Raw genomic sequence first — 12475 nt, forward strand, 5'->3', positions numbered from 1 at the left:
CTGGAGCTCATTTTCTTTACAGGGATCCTGTGAGATTCCAGGAAGGTAGTAGTTTGCGAGGAGGAGAGCCTGGTGGAAATGCTAAAGAAATGGTTCTCATTGTCTTCTTTTGGTGGATTTGTTCTTTCTCCCCCATTTTCCCTGTATATCAAGACCATCTCTTCATGCTTCGTAAATCTTAGGTACCAGACAGAGCCTGAGTAGCAGCATGTCAGTCCTGTTTTGTTTGAGGTTTCCTAGAGAGTTCATATCTTGTCCTTATACTCTGAAGCTGGTTGGAAGAGCAGGGATGTGGGTTCTCAAACTGAGAATTGGCATGAGAGATTTGGGACTTCAAGAACAAAGCTATCCATATATACCCCCATTCTCATCAAGAAGAGTGCAATCTAGGCCCTTTTATTCCTTTAGGGAAAAATAGCTGAGTAGAAATTCTTAAAATACCTTCTTTGAGTAGTCTATATTATGTTGTTCCTCAGCATGATGGAAACTTCATTGTTTTCTGCCAACTTATGATTTTTGGTATGTATGTGTGTGTGTGTGTGTGTGTGTGTGTGTGTGTGTGTGTGTGTGTGCGTGAGAGAGAGAGAGAGAGAGAGAGAGAGAGAGAAAGAGAGTGTGTGTGAGTGTGTTTCTGTGTGTGTACATTGCTGTGGTGACCTACAATTTGTGGGTATATGGGGACGCCAGATAATGACATCTGATTTTGTCCAGTCATTCTCTAACTTAGACCTAACTTAGTCCTTTTAGCCTAGGTCTTTCAGCAAACCTTCAGCTTCCTGTTTTGTGCTGGCCAGCAGTCTTTGCATCACTTGTCCAGTTCCAAGTAGAGCCCTCTCTCTTATTTGTCAACACATTCTTTAGCCATTCAGCTATTTTAAAAATAAGGATTAGATTTCTTCACTTTACCTGAGTAGAGGTATCCTCCTTGAAGATTCTGGTTTGTCTTATTGGCTTCACCATGATCTTGCATGGAATCTTATAGTGCATCCCTCTGCTGACATTGTTTTCCTGACTATATCGTTTGCCTGTCATTCTTTCAGGCTAGATTCCCTCTCAGTCTTGTACAGAAAGTTGTAGTTCAGAAAAGTCACTGTAGTTTATTTCATTATTCTCCTTCTGACTGATATTGAGGTTGTTTTAATATCATGTGAACTATAATGTTATGAAAAGTTCCTGAAAACTGACTATGAGTCACTGTCTTCTTCTGATGCTTCCAAGGTCTTCTATGAAGGAAGCAGGTTAGTTTTAGTGAGGGGCCTATGATGAGTCAACATGAAGCTTACTGAAGGCTTTTCTTCAAATCCTCTCTCTGGGGAATTTGGTGTTGTGTTGTTTATGTTATCTGTGCAAAGTTTGTAACTCAGGTAGGACCAGCAAGTATCTGCATAGAAAGATTTTCTGAAGTGGATATAAGTACAGGCCAGGGCAGCACAGCCTGCTGGAGTCTAAGAGACTTGTACACATAATAGCTCCCACTAATTCCTCACTGAACCGGAAACCTGCTGGATAAAAACTTAGTTTTCCTTTGTGTGTGTGTATGGGGCAGTGTGTGTGTGTGTGTGTGTGTGTGTGTATTTGTGTGCATGTGTGTCAGTATATGTGTGTGTGTGTATCTGTGAGTGTAAGGGTGCATGTATGCTTGGGTGTGTGAGAGTGTGTGTGTTTATGTGTGTGTATGTGTGCGTGTTTGTGTGTGTGTCTATGTGTGTGTGTGAGAGAGTGTGTGAGGTTGTGTGTGTGTGTTTTTTTGTGGATGTATGTGAGTGTGTGTGTGTTTGTGTGTCTATGTCTGTGTGTGTATGTGTGTGTGTGTTTGTATGTGTGTGAGAGTGTGCATGTGTATGTGTGTGTATGTGTGTGTGTCTGTGTGTGAATGAGTGTATGAGTGTGTGAGTGAGTGTGTGTGTATGTCTGTGTATTTGTGTGTGTGTGTGTGTCAGTGTATATGTGTGTCTCTGTCTGTGAGAGGGTGCATGTGTGTTTGTGTCGGTGTCTGAAAGTGTGTGTGGGTATGTGTGTGAGTATGTGTGTGTGTTTATGTGTATATATGTATGTGTGTGTGTTTATGTGTTTTTATAAGTGTGTGTTCGTTTGTGTGTGTTTCTATGTGAGTGTGTGTGTGTGTCTGTGTGTCTAGCATTCGCCTCTATAATTGACATGGTTCATCTGTGCCTCCCAGTAGATCGCTATAGCAGGCTCCTGTCTTCATGCACTCCTTAGCTTCATGAATCTTATCTACTTTTGGTTGCAATATATATGTGTATATATGTATATGTGTGTATGAACACACACACACACACACACACACACACACACACATATATATATATGTGTGTGTGTGTGTGTGTGTATCTCCATCCATTCTATATACCCATGTGGGTCAGTCTCTGAATGATCATTTGTTCAGTGTCTGTTCCAACCTTTTGCTTCCATATCCCCACCTATGAATATATTTGTTCTCCCTTTTAACAAGGAATGAAGCATCCGCATTTCGGTGGTCCTGCCTCTTGAGAGGTGAATGCTAGCAGCAAACATTGAACTGAGACTGGCCTTCCCATTGGAGGAAATAGTGAAAGTACTGGAAGAGCTGAAGGGGTTTGCAACCCCATAAGAACAACAATGCCAACCAACTAGAGCTCCCAGGGACTAAACCATTACCCAAGGACTATACATGGACTGATCCATGGCTCCAGCTGCATATGTAGCAAAGGATGGCCTTGTTGGGCACCAATGGAAGGAGAGGCCTTTGGTCCTGCCAAGGCTGTATCCCCCACTGTAGGTGTATATGGGGGGGCAAATTGGGTGGAGAACACCATTATAGATGAAGGGGAGGGGGATGGGATAGAGGGCTTATGTCCAGGAACCAGGACAGGAAATAACACTTGAAGTGTAAATAAAGATATTCAGTAAATGACAAAAATACTGAAAAAATGAATTTGTGACCAATGGTGCTGGGTTAATTCCTCACAAGTTGATCAGATCTTGAAGAAGCTCAGATTGATAGATTTCTAGGGTAGGAGCGCCCAACATTCCCTGCTCAATAAAAATAGGGCTATGTATTCAGGCCCTTCTCAGCTTAAGAGATACAGGCTGTCCCTTCATAGATCATAGGAGACAGAACAAAACAAAACAAAACAAAACAACCAAAAGTTCAGAGCCTATACACTGGAAAAAGGAGGCTGGGTGTGGTCGTTGTTTGGCCTTGTCTACCTGGATGGTTAATCACAAGAGTTCCACTTTTCTGTATTTGAAATATGGAAATGAGCTGGAGAAATGAATCAGAAGTTAAGCACAGTGGCTGCTCTTTCAGAGGACCTGGTTTGGATCCCTAGTACCCACATGGCAGCTCTCAACACTCCATAACTCTAGTCCCAGGGATCTCATGCCCTCTTCTGATCTTTCTACACATCAGGCACACACATTAGTGCACAGATATACATTTAAGCAAAACAACTGTGGACATAAAAACAAAGAAACAAACAAATACAAGCGAATAAATAAATCTATGGAAACCATTATATCTCAACAGGACATAGGTTTGCTACAAACAATAAGTGAACTTTTTTTTTGTCGTCTACTTGAATTTATTTCTACATTCTTAAATAAAAGATGAAAAGGAGGAGGAGGAGGAGGAGAAAGAAGAGGAGGAGGAGGAGGAGTTGGTGGAGGTGATGGTGGTTGTCTTGGTGGCCACAGAAGTTATTCATAAACACTGAACAGGAACTAAGACTCCAAATCGTGGGTACTCCTTGTACCCTCAGCCTCAGATCCCTGACAGACTCCCACCCTCTCGGGGTTCCTTTTCAACAAGACACCCAGATCAGCAGCAGAGGTACCTGGGGTCATCACTCAGATTGTGAACAATGGGATAGAAGGGAAAAGTTCAAAAATGGGAGCTGAGAAGGAGAAGGGATGAAGAAGAGAGATACTAGGCTCTAGAGGACAGAGTTGGGCCACAGGAGGGGAAAGTGAGCCAGTATGGGAGTGCCCCTCCTGACTGTTGTGGCCCATGCCCCCTGGACCCCACAGTACCCCATGGTTTGTTCTTCAGTCCACTCCACTATTCCTGAAGCCTCACAGGCCCAACTCCAAGTCCTCCAGCTCCTCCTCCAGAACCCTGTGCCATGTCAGCTTCTCCAGCTGTTCTCTGCTGAACTTCCCAGCCTGGAAGTGCTACTGCAGCTCCTCCACCTATCAGATTCTTCCTTAGGTGCTTGATCTTCTTGGCTTTCTCTGTGGTAGCAGCAGAATCGGGTGCATGGAAGGCAGCTAAAGATGTGGCTTGGGGGCCATGGTGAGCACTGGGTGTCTGGGCTGAGTGTCCCACAGACACCTTATCAAGGGTCCTGCTCAAGGCCTCTGCATCTTTCTCCTGTGGCTGGCTCCTCTTCTCCTTCCACTTCAGATTGCATTCGTCTGTCTTGGAGAGGCCTGCTTCACCACTGTGGCGTCAGGGCGTTGCCCTGGGGGAAGTTCTGGTTTATTCTTGAAAAACTTCACATACTTGTTTTCATAGGCTAGGATTCTTGGAGCACGTATCCTTCTTTGACCCTCCGCTGCTTGTGCCTTGTCCGATCCGGTCTCTGTGTTGAGGCAGTGTAGTTGCCGCTGGTCTCGTCAGTTACATAGAGAGTCGCCATCGAACCCAAAACATGAATTTCTAGGGGTAATAAGTGGAATTGTCCTGCTTTTAAGCTCTTGATAAATGGCAGCATTCATTCCTTTTTAAAATTGCTTTTTAGGTGACCTGGGTTGGATCTGGAATTGTGTTGGCTCGTTTTGAGTTCGAGAACTCAAGTAGACTAGGCCTTTTATATGCATCATTGTTGCTGTCTAGTGGATGAGTTAGGTTCATTTTAAACCTAATGCAGGCACCACAGAGTGAGTTTGGAGAGGATATACTTAGGACAACTCCCTGGCCTCTGGGTTAAAAATTCTAGCTGTCTTCTAGATAACCCACTGTCTCTACAGGGAAACCTTGCTCAGGCTACCTTCTTAATTTCCACCACCTTATGCCACTGACATGACGGATGCCTGAAGAACACTTTTCTTCAGCCAGATCTGCTTCTTCCCAGGTGCCCCCTTGTTCTATGTGTAGAAGGCTCATTCATATTCATCTCCTTCCACAAACCCTGTGTATCCTTCAGAACACAGTTGAGTTCTTCCCAGCATATGGGAATAACACCAGACAATGGAGACTCTAGAGTCAGGAAAACATGTAAGAAGCCAGGACACTCAGATTGCATATGATCCTGATAACCAATGGGGAAGACTGGGTGATTAGACAGATAGCCACTTCTCTATTCAATATTTGAGAGCTCACATGCACTTCATAATTCAGGAAAGACTCTCCATGTATACCTGTAAATATCTCAGCTGATTACTACTAATTGCTGGTTTGCTCTGAGTTAACGTCTAATCCAGGAATACTTCAAGAGGAATATAAGGTTTGACGGCCTTTGCGTATTCAAACCCAGCTGCAGAAATACCAAGGAGGGAGAGTTACAGGAATATTAAATACAGAAGCCCCTAGCATGAATCTCAGGAACAAGGCAGCTGCCTAACCAGAGGAGCAAGCTTGAGCTTTGAAATGAAGGACTTTGCTCCCACCCACTCCTGGCTGGAGATGAGATGGAAGTTAGGACATTAATCTCAGATCTCTAGCTCCCAGAGCATAACACAGCTTCATGGTTCAGTTCTTTGTTAGCTGTTGTTTTCTTGCATGCTGCTTTTAGGATTATTTCTTTTAATTTTCTTTCCTTCTCTTTTCTCCCTTCCTTCCTTCCTTCCTTCCTTCCTTCCTTCCTTCCTTCCTTTCTTTCTTCCTTCCTTCCTTCCTTTCTTTTTTAAGGCAGGGTTTTACTGTGGAGCTGTAGTTTTCCTGGAACTCAATCTTTTCACCAGTATGGCCTTGAACTCACAGGGATCTGCCTGCCTCTGTCCCACAAATGGTAGGATTAAACACAAGGCATGCACCATCACTGCCTGGCTAGAATTATTTCTTTATTTTGTATTTTTGACATCCTGATTGTATGTCACAGAGAATTTCTTCTCTGATTCTGTCTGTTTGGATTTCTCCATGGCTGTTATACTTGCAAGCTTAATTATTTCTATAAATTTGTGATGATTTCTGCTAGAATTTCACTGAAATATAAGTCTGTCTCATCCATTCGATGTTACTTTGGCTGTTCCCTGCTATACCCCATGAATTCTTAGGTTTGGAATCTTTATTGTGTCCCAGGATCTTTGGAATATTGTTTATGCTTCTTATTTTCCCTCTTGTCCTCTATGTCTGAGATTTGTTCTTGTGTATGATCTTATATCTTTTTTTTTCTTTTCTTTTTTTTGGAGGTGGGGGCTGAATCCAGTAATCTTATCTCTTAATGACAGTCTTTGTTGTGGTTTCTACCAGTTTGACCATCCTCTTCAAATATTTTTATTAGTTTAGTTTTCAAAGATTCAATCTCCTTCCAAAGTTTTTCCTCTATATTTTGAAATTCTACTACTGTTCTGTTAACTATTACGTTTACTTTTGAGGCTATCTGGACAAGTTTTCAGATATATTTCCTTAATTCATGAATGTATTTGACTCCTTATGATCATCAATTCTTTTGAATAGTAAGGCTGTAAATTCTTTCTTGGACATTTCAATTATTTCTGTATTGGATACTTTGGTTTCTGTAACTTAGATCTGCGTGCAGTCCAGCTATGATGACTGGGGGAATTTGACTTTGATTTCAGATGAGTGACTTAGGCAATCTAGTCCTCGCTATGTGCCAACAGGATCAAGCATGGAGAAACACCTTAAGCACCAAGGTGACCAGATGGAGTCAAAAGTTTGGTCACCCCCAGATTCTACAAACCTGTTGGAGACTGGATACCCAATTTCAGACCAGATAGCCTGTCTACAATCAGGTGACTAAACACAGAGCTACAGGCCCAAAGTAACCTCTAGAACCATAGAAAGGGAGACTTGAGGCCTGGCAGTAACCTTTGGCAACTCAGACTTCAGGATTTCATACCCATATTGATGTCAGATACCACTGGAAGCAAAATTGCAGTATTTCGAGGGAAACCTGAGCAATCTGGAACCAAACCTCAGGCCCTGTACTGACCTGGTCTGGAAATGTGGTCCTGTAGGAATTGGAAGTCTGGATCCAGGACTAAGTCCCACATAAGCTGGAGGCTCAGTCACAGGCACACTCTAGACATCAGACATTTCTGCAAAAAAAATAATTTTTCATCGGTTCATGTGGTGATAAACTCTGAGGCTGACTCCATATTTTCCCTTGAGTATCCACCAGGAGTGGTATATATGGATTATGATTGTGGTTTTGTTTTTAGTTCCTTCAGTAGCCTCCATATTAGTCTCTACAGCCATTATGATAATTCACATTCCTACCAGCAATGTAAACCTATAGTCATTTATTTCTGTATTAAAAACTAAAACCACAAATACTATTTGGATGTGTGACTGATATATATGTCAGGGGATATGTGTACCACAGGACAGAGTTAAGGGTTAAGGAGAGTCTGTATGGAATCGGTTCCTTTTCCCACCTTTATATTGGTTCTAAGAATTGAACCTGGGTCAACAGGCCAGGATCTAAGTTTCTTTACATACCGAATCATCCTTTAGCATGAGGCGACATGGAATTTCATTGGAGTTTCTGTTTGTATTCCCTTGGTGGCTAAAATCATATTTATTGGTTTTCTGTACATCTGTTTAGGAGTTGAAGGCTGGAATTGTGGCTTAGTGGTAGAATATTTACCCAGCATCCAGTTCTGGCTGCAGGCCCGAGTCATACACACACCCTCACACACACACACACACACACACACACACACACACACACAATCACACACACACACACACAGAAACACACACACACAGAAACACACACACAGAAACACGCACACATGCTCACACATGAGAGACAGAGTCACAAAGACACAGAGAAACAGAAACTGATAGACAGACAGACAAATTTTTATTCAGATCATTTGCCCATCTACTAATTATATTGTTTATTAGCTATCATTGTTTTATTTTGGTTTTGTTTTTAGATAAGATCTTACTGTAAAGCCCTAGATGGTCTAAAACAAGCTATGTAAAGGGGATGGCCTAGACTTCACAGAGTTTGCCTGTTTATGCAGACACTGGTTAGGATTGGAATGTGCCACACTGTCCTTCCCTACTTTACTTCTTTATAGGATGGAGATTAATCTGGGTTAGATGAATGATTGAGCAAAGATATCCTCTCCAGAATACTTTGGGGTCTTAAGTTACCGAGTTTGATCCATTTTGAGTTGATTTGCATGGAGCAGGAGAGACAGGGATCTAGTGTTAATCTTCAATGTGTAGCTACTCAATTTGCCTGACATCACCTGTTTAAGAATACCTGTTCTCCAACACACCTTTATTAAGTAAGGATCAGATGGCTGTTACTACATGACTTATTTCTCAGTCCTCTCTTCTATTCCATTGACACATAATGCATGCGTTTAAATAAAATCCTGCCTTTTATTATCCTGACTCAGTCTAATTTTGAAATTAGGTAATGTGATACTGGGAGCATTTGTGGTCTTGATCAGGATTCCTCTGGCTATTCAAAAGAATCTTTTTTAACAATAAAAGAAGACCTTCAATATTGATCTCTAGCCTGTATATCAGTGCTTCTCACCCTTCCTAAATCTGTAGCCCTTTAATAGAGTCCTTGTGCTGTGGTGACCCCTAACTATAACATTACAAAGTGGTTGCAATCCACAAATTGCAAAACGTTACTCTAAACACACCGACACACTTGACCTCACTCTCCAGAAGGTATAAATGGACTCTCTCCATAACAAGTACATCACACGCACAGACACACACACACACACACACATACACACACACACTCACACACACACACACTCACACACACACTCACACACACTCACACACACACACACACACACACACACACACACACACGTGCGCGCACGCGTGCGCGTAAAGTCTTAAAATATCTGGTATAATTCAACAGTTCATCTGTCCCATCTTATCCTTGTTGGAGAATTTGGACACCATTTTTTTTTTACTACAGCTTCAATATCATTGGTTTTTAAAGGAATATATTTGGAACAAGGTTTTACTGTGCAGCCCTGGCTATCCAGGGACTCACTCTGTAGACTAGGCTTTCCTAAATCTCACAGAGATCTCTGGGCTTCTGCCTTCCAAATGCTGCGATTAAGGTATGTGTGTCACCAAGATCAATAACATTGTTTTTTACATTTCATTTAGGTGTTTTTATACCCTGCAAATGGTTATGAGTCATGAAGTGGGTGCTGAGACTTGAACTTGGGTGCTGTGGATGAGCAACTGGACCTCTTAATCACCAAGCTATCGCTCCAGTCCCTTACATGGTTTTTGGTCAAAAGAATAAGATATGAATTATATTTTTCTCTCTGAGTGGAAACATGACTGTCTGAATTATTCAAGGCCTATAATATAGATACATAGCATAGGCTCCTCCCATCAAATTAATTCAGATGGATTTGTCAATCACATGGACAGAAAACAAACTTCAAAAACTATAGCCTTGAAACATAAGTCATCTAAAGACCTTAAAAGGATACAAAGAATAACTATCCCTTCGATGAATTGATGTACTTATACATTCCAGGCGCCCCTCCCTTGATGCAGCTGCTTACAGATTGTCCCAGTTAGATTTATTTTTTCTTTTTGGTCACCTTGGCAAAAACCAGGATCAACAGGTAAGAAGGAACTTCTGTTGAAAAATTCTCCCCTTAAACGTGGCTATACAGAAGTCTGTGGAGGAATTTTCTTGAATGAGGGCTAATGCAGGAGGCCCCAGCAAATGTGTTGTTGTTGCTGTTGTTGTTTTGTTGTTGTTGTTGTTGTTTTGCTTGTATTGTTTTGTAGACACCGTTTTGATAAAGAGTGGAGAGGCATGAGGTCAGCTTACATCAGATGATAAAGGAATAAGTGGGATCCAATGGGGAATTTAGGAAGGATTGTATCAAATTTAGTAAGTAGTTTTCTCCTCTGTGTCCCTGTGTCTGACAGGATGAGGTTGGTCCTTTTCCCCAGGTATACTGAGGGAACTATCTTCTCAACGACAGCCGCTTCTCAAATGCCAGCACAGCTCAGCAGTGAGGGGACAGAGACACAACTCCATTCTGCTGACCTTGGCAACTTGATGAGTTCCCTGGGAATTTTAGGAACTTTGACTAAGGACAATCCAGGATTCACAGCTTCAATATTGAAAAGAATTTTGGGATTAAACAGTTTATCAGAAGAGTTGGAGCCTTTTATTAAAGATATTTTTTATTATGCACATAATCATGAGGCTTAAGAGCATGAGGCATGCTCAGAAGAAAGTAAGATACAAGGGAGATTACAGATATGGGTTTGTAAAAGAGAGCAAAATGTACCGAGGTGTGGGAAGAGGCTGCCCAAGGGAGATGGAGCAATCATTGTGTGAGCATTAATCATATGGTCAATTTTGGTGGCTCTTGGGTGTCTGCTTCTGCAGAAAAGAAGCTGTTTCTGCAGAGAATATTTGACTGAGTAAAACTGCAGCCGTGTGGAGACTTTGGGAGGTTGCTGACCCAGAAGCTAATTCCCTTACTGGAAGCTAGCTTTAGCGTCTTGAAATCCGAGCCATCCCTTGCCCACTTCTATTACTGAAACGAGGAATGCCGAATGGCCGAGAAACACCTAAAGAAATGTTCAACATCTTTAGTCATAAGGGAAATGCAAATCAAAACAACCCTGAGATTTCACCTCACACCAGTGAGAATGGCTAAGATCAAAAACTCAGGTGACAGCAGATGCTGGCGAGGATGTGGAGAAAGAGGAACACTCCTCCATTGTTGGTGGGATTGCAGACTGGTAAAACCATTCTGGAAATCAGTCTGGAGGTTCCTCAGAAAATTGGACATTGAACTGCCTGAGGATCCAGGTATACCTCTCTTGGGCATATACCCAAAAGATGCCTCAACATATAAAAGAGACACGTGCTCCACTATGTTCATCGCAGCCTTATTTATAATAGCCAGAAAATGGAAAGAACCCAGATGCCCTTCAACAGAGGAATGGATACAGAAAATGTGGTACATCTACACAATGGAAAATTACTCAGCTATCAAAAACAACGAGTTTATGAAATTCGTAGGCAAATGGTTGGAACTGGAAAATATCATCCTGAGTGAGCTAACCCACTCACAGAAAGACATACATGGTATGCACTCATTGATAAGTGGCTATTAGCCCAAATGCTTGAATTACCCTAGATCCCTAGAACAAACGAAACTCAAAACGGATGATCAAAATGTGAATGCTTCACTCCTTCTTTAAATGAGGAAAAAGAATACCCTTGGCAGGGAAGGGAGAGGCAAAGATTAAAACAGAGACTGAAGGAACACCCATTCAGAGCCTGCCCCACATGTGGCCCATACATATACAGCCACCCAATTAGACAAGATGGATGAAGCAAAGAAGTGCAGACCGACAGGAGCCGGATGTAGATCTCTCCTGAGAGACACAGCCAGAATACAGCAAATACAGAGGCGAATGCCAGCAGCAAACCACTGAACTGAGAATAGGTCCCCTATTGAAGGAATCAGAGAAAGAACTGCAAGAGCTTGAAGGGGCTCGAGACCCCAAAAGTACAACAATGCCAAGCAATCAGAGCTTCCAGGGACTAAGCCACTACCTAAAGACTATACATGGACTGACCCTGGACTCTGACCCCATAGGTAGCAATGAATATCCTAGTAAGAGCACCAGTGGAAGGGGAAGCCCTGGGTCCTGCTAAGACTGAACCCCCAGTGAACTAGTCTATGGGGGGAGGGCGGCAATGGGGGGAGGGTTGGGAGGGGAACACCCATAAGGGAGGGGAGGGGGGAGGGGGATGTTTGCCCGGAAACCGGGAAAGGGAATAACACTCGAAATGTATATAAGAAATACTCAAGTTAATAAAAAAAAAAAAAGTAAAAACATTTGGCACCATTAACTGAGGAGATCCTTGCTTCTGCCAACTGAGAAGTTAAAGATGTCATCAGATACACTCTTAGGCATATAGAAAAGCTTTCCCGTCTGGCTGCAACTACGTTTCTGGTGTACCTACTGATGTATTCTAAACTTGCTCTGATTTATGACTTTCTTTGTTTTGTAAACCTATTAAAGTTCAGGAAACTGCTTGTTAACCTGTGCTTCCAGGCCATAAGCCAATCAAGATGGAAAACAGCAACAAGAAACCACCCTGTCCTATTTCCTTAGAGCCGAGGGCTGTGCTGTGTTTTTGTCTCCTTGTTGTTTGGTTTAGTTGCATAGACAAAGGTTTCATCTCAAAACGTTGCTAAGAACCTACCTCACAAGCCCCATTTCTTTCTTCTTGGTGAGAGAGGTAGGTCGTGGTTCCAGAAGGATAGGATGGAATGACAGTCTGGTAAGGGAAGAGCATGC

At 42.4% G+C, this 12475-nt stretch overlaps 1 protein-coding gene and 1 pseudogene across 1 annotated transcript in view; one reads left to right on the forward strand and one right to left on the reverse strand.

The window, feature by feature from the left end:
- LOC134481229 (uncharacterized) overlaps positions 1-12475 on the forward strand; it is a 67794-nt gene that overhangs the window by 3940 nt on the left and 51379 nt on the right. The gene's annotated exons all lie outside the window — the stretch shown is intronic.
- LOC134481218 (partner of Y14 and mago-like) lies at positions 4075-4640 on the reverse strand (annotated as a pseudogene).

Source organism: Rattus norvegicus, chromosome 12 (assembly GCF_021556685.1).
Source record: "Rattus norvegicus strain SHRSP/BbbUtx chromosome 12, alternate assembly SHRSP_T2T, whole genome shotgun sequence".
Lineage (NCBI taxonomy): Eukaryota > Metazoa > Chordata > Mammalia > Rodentia > Muridae > Rattus > Rattus norvegicus.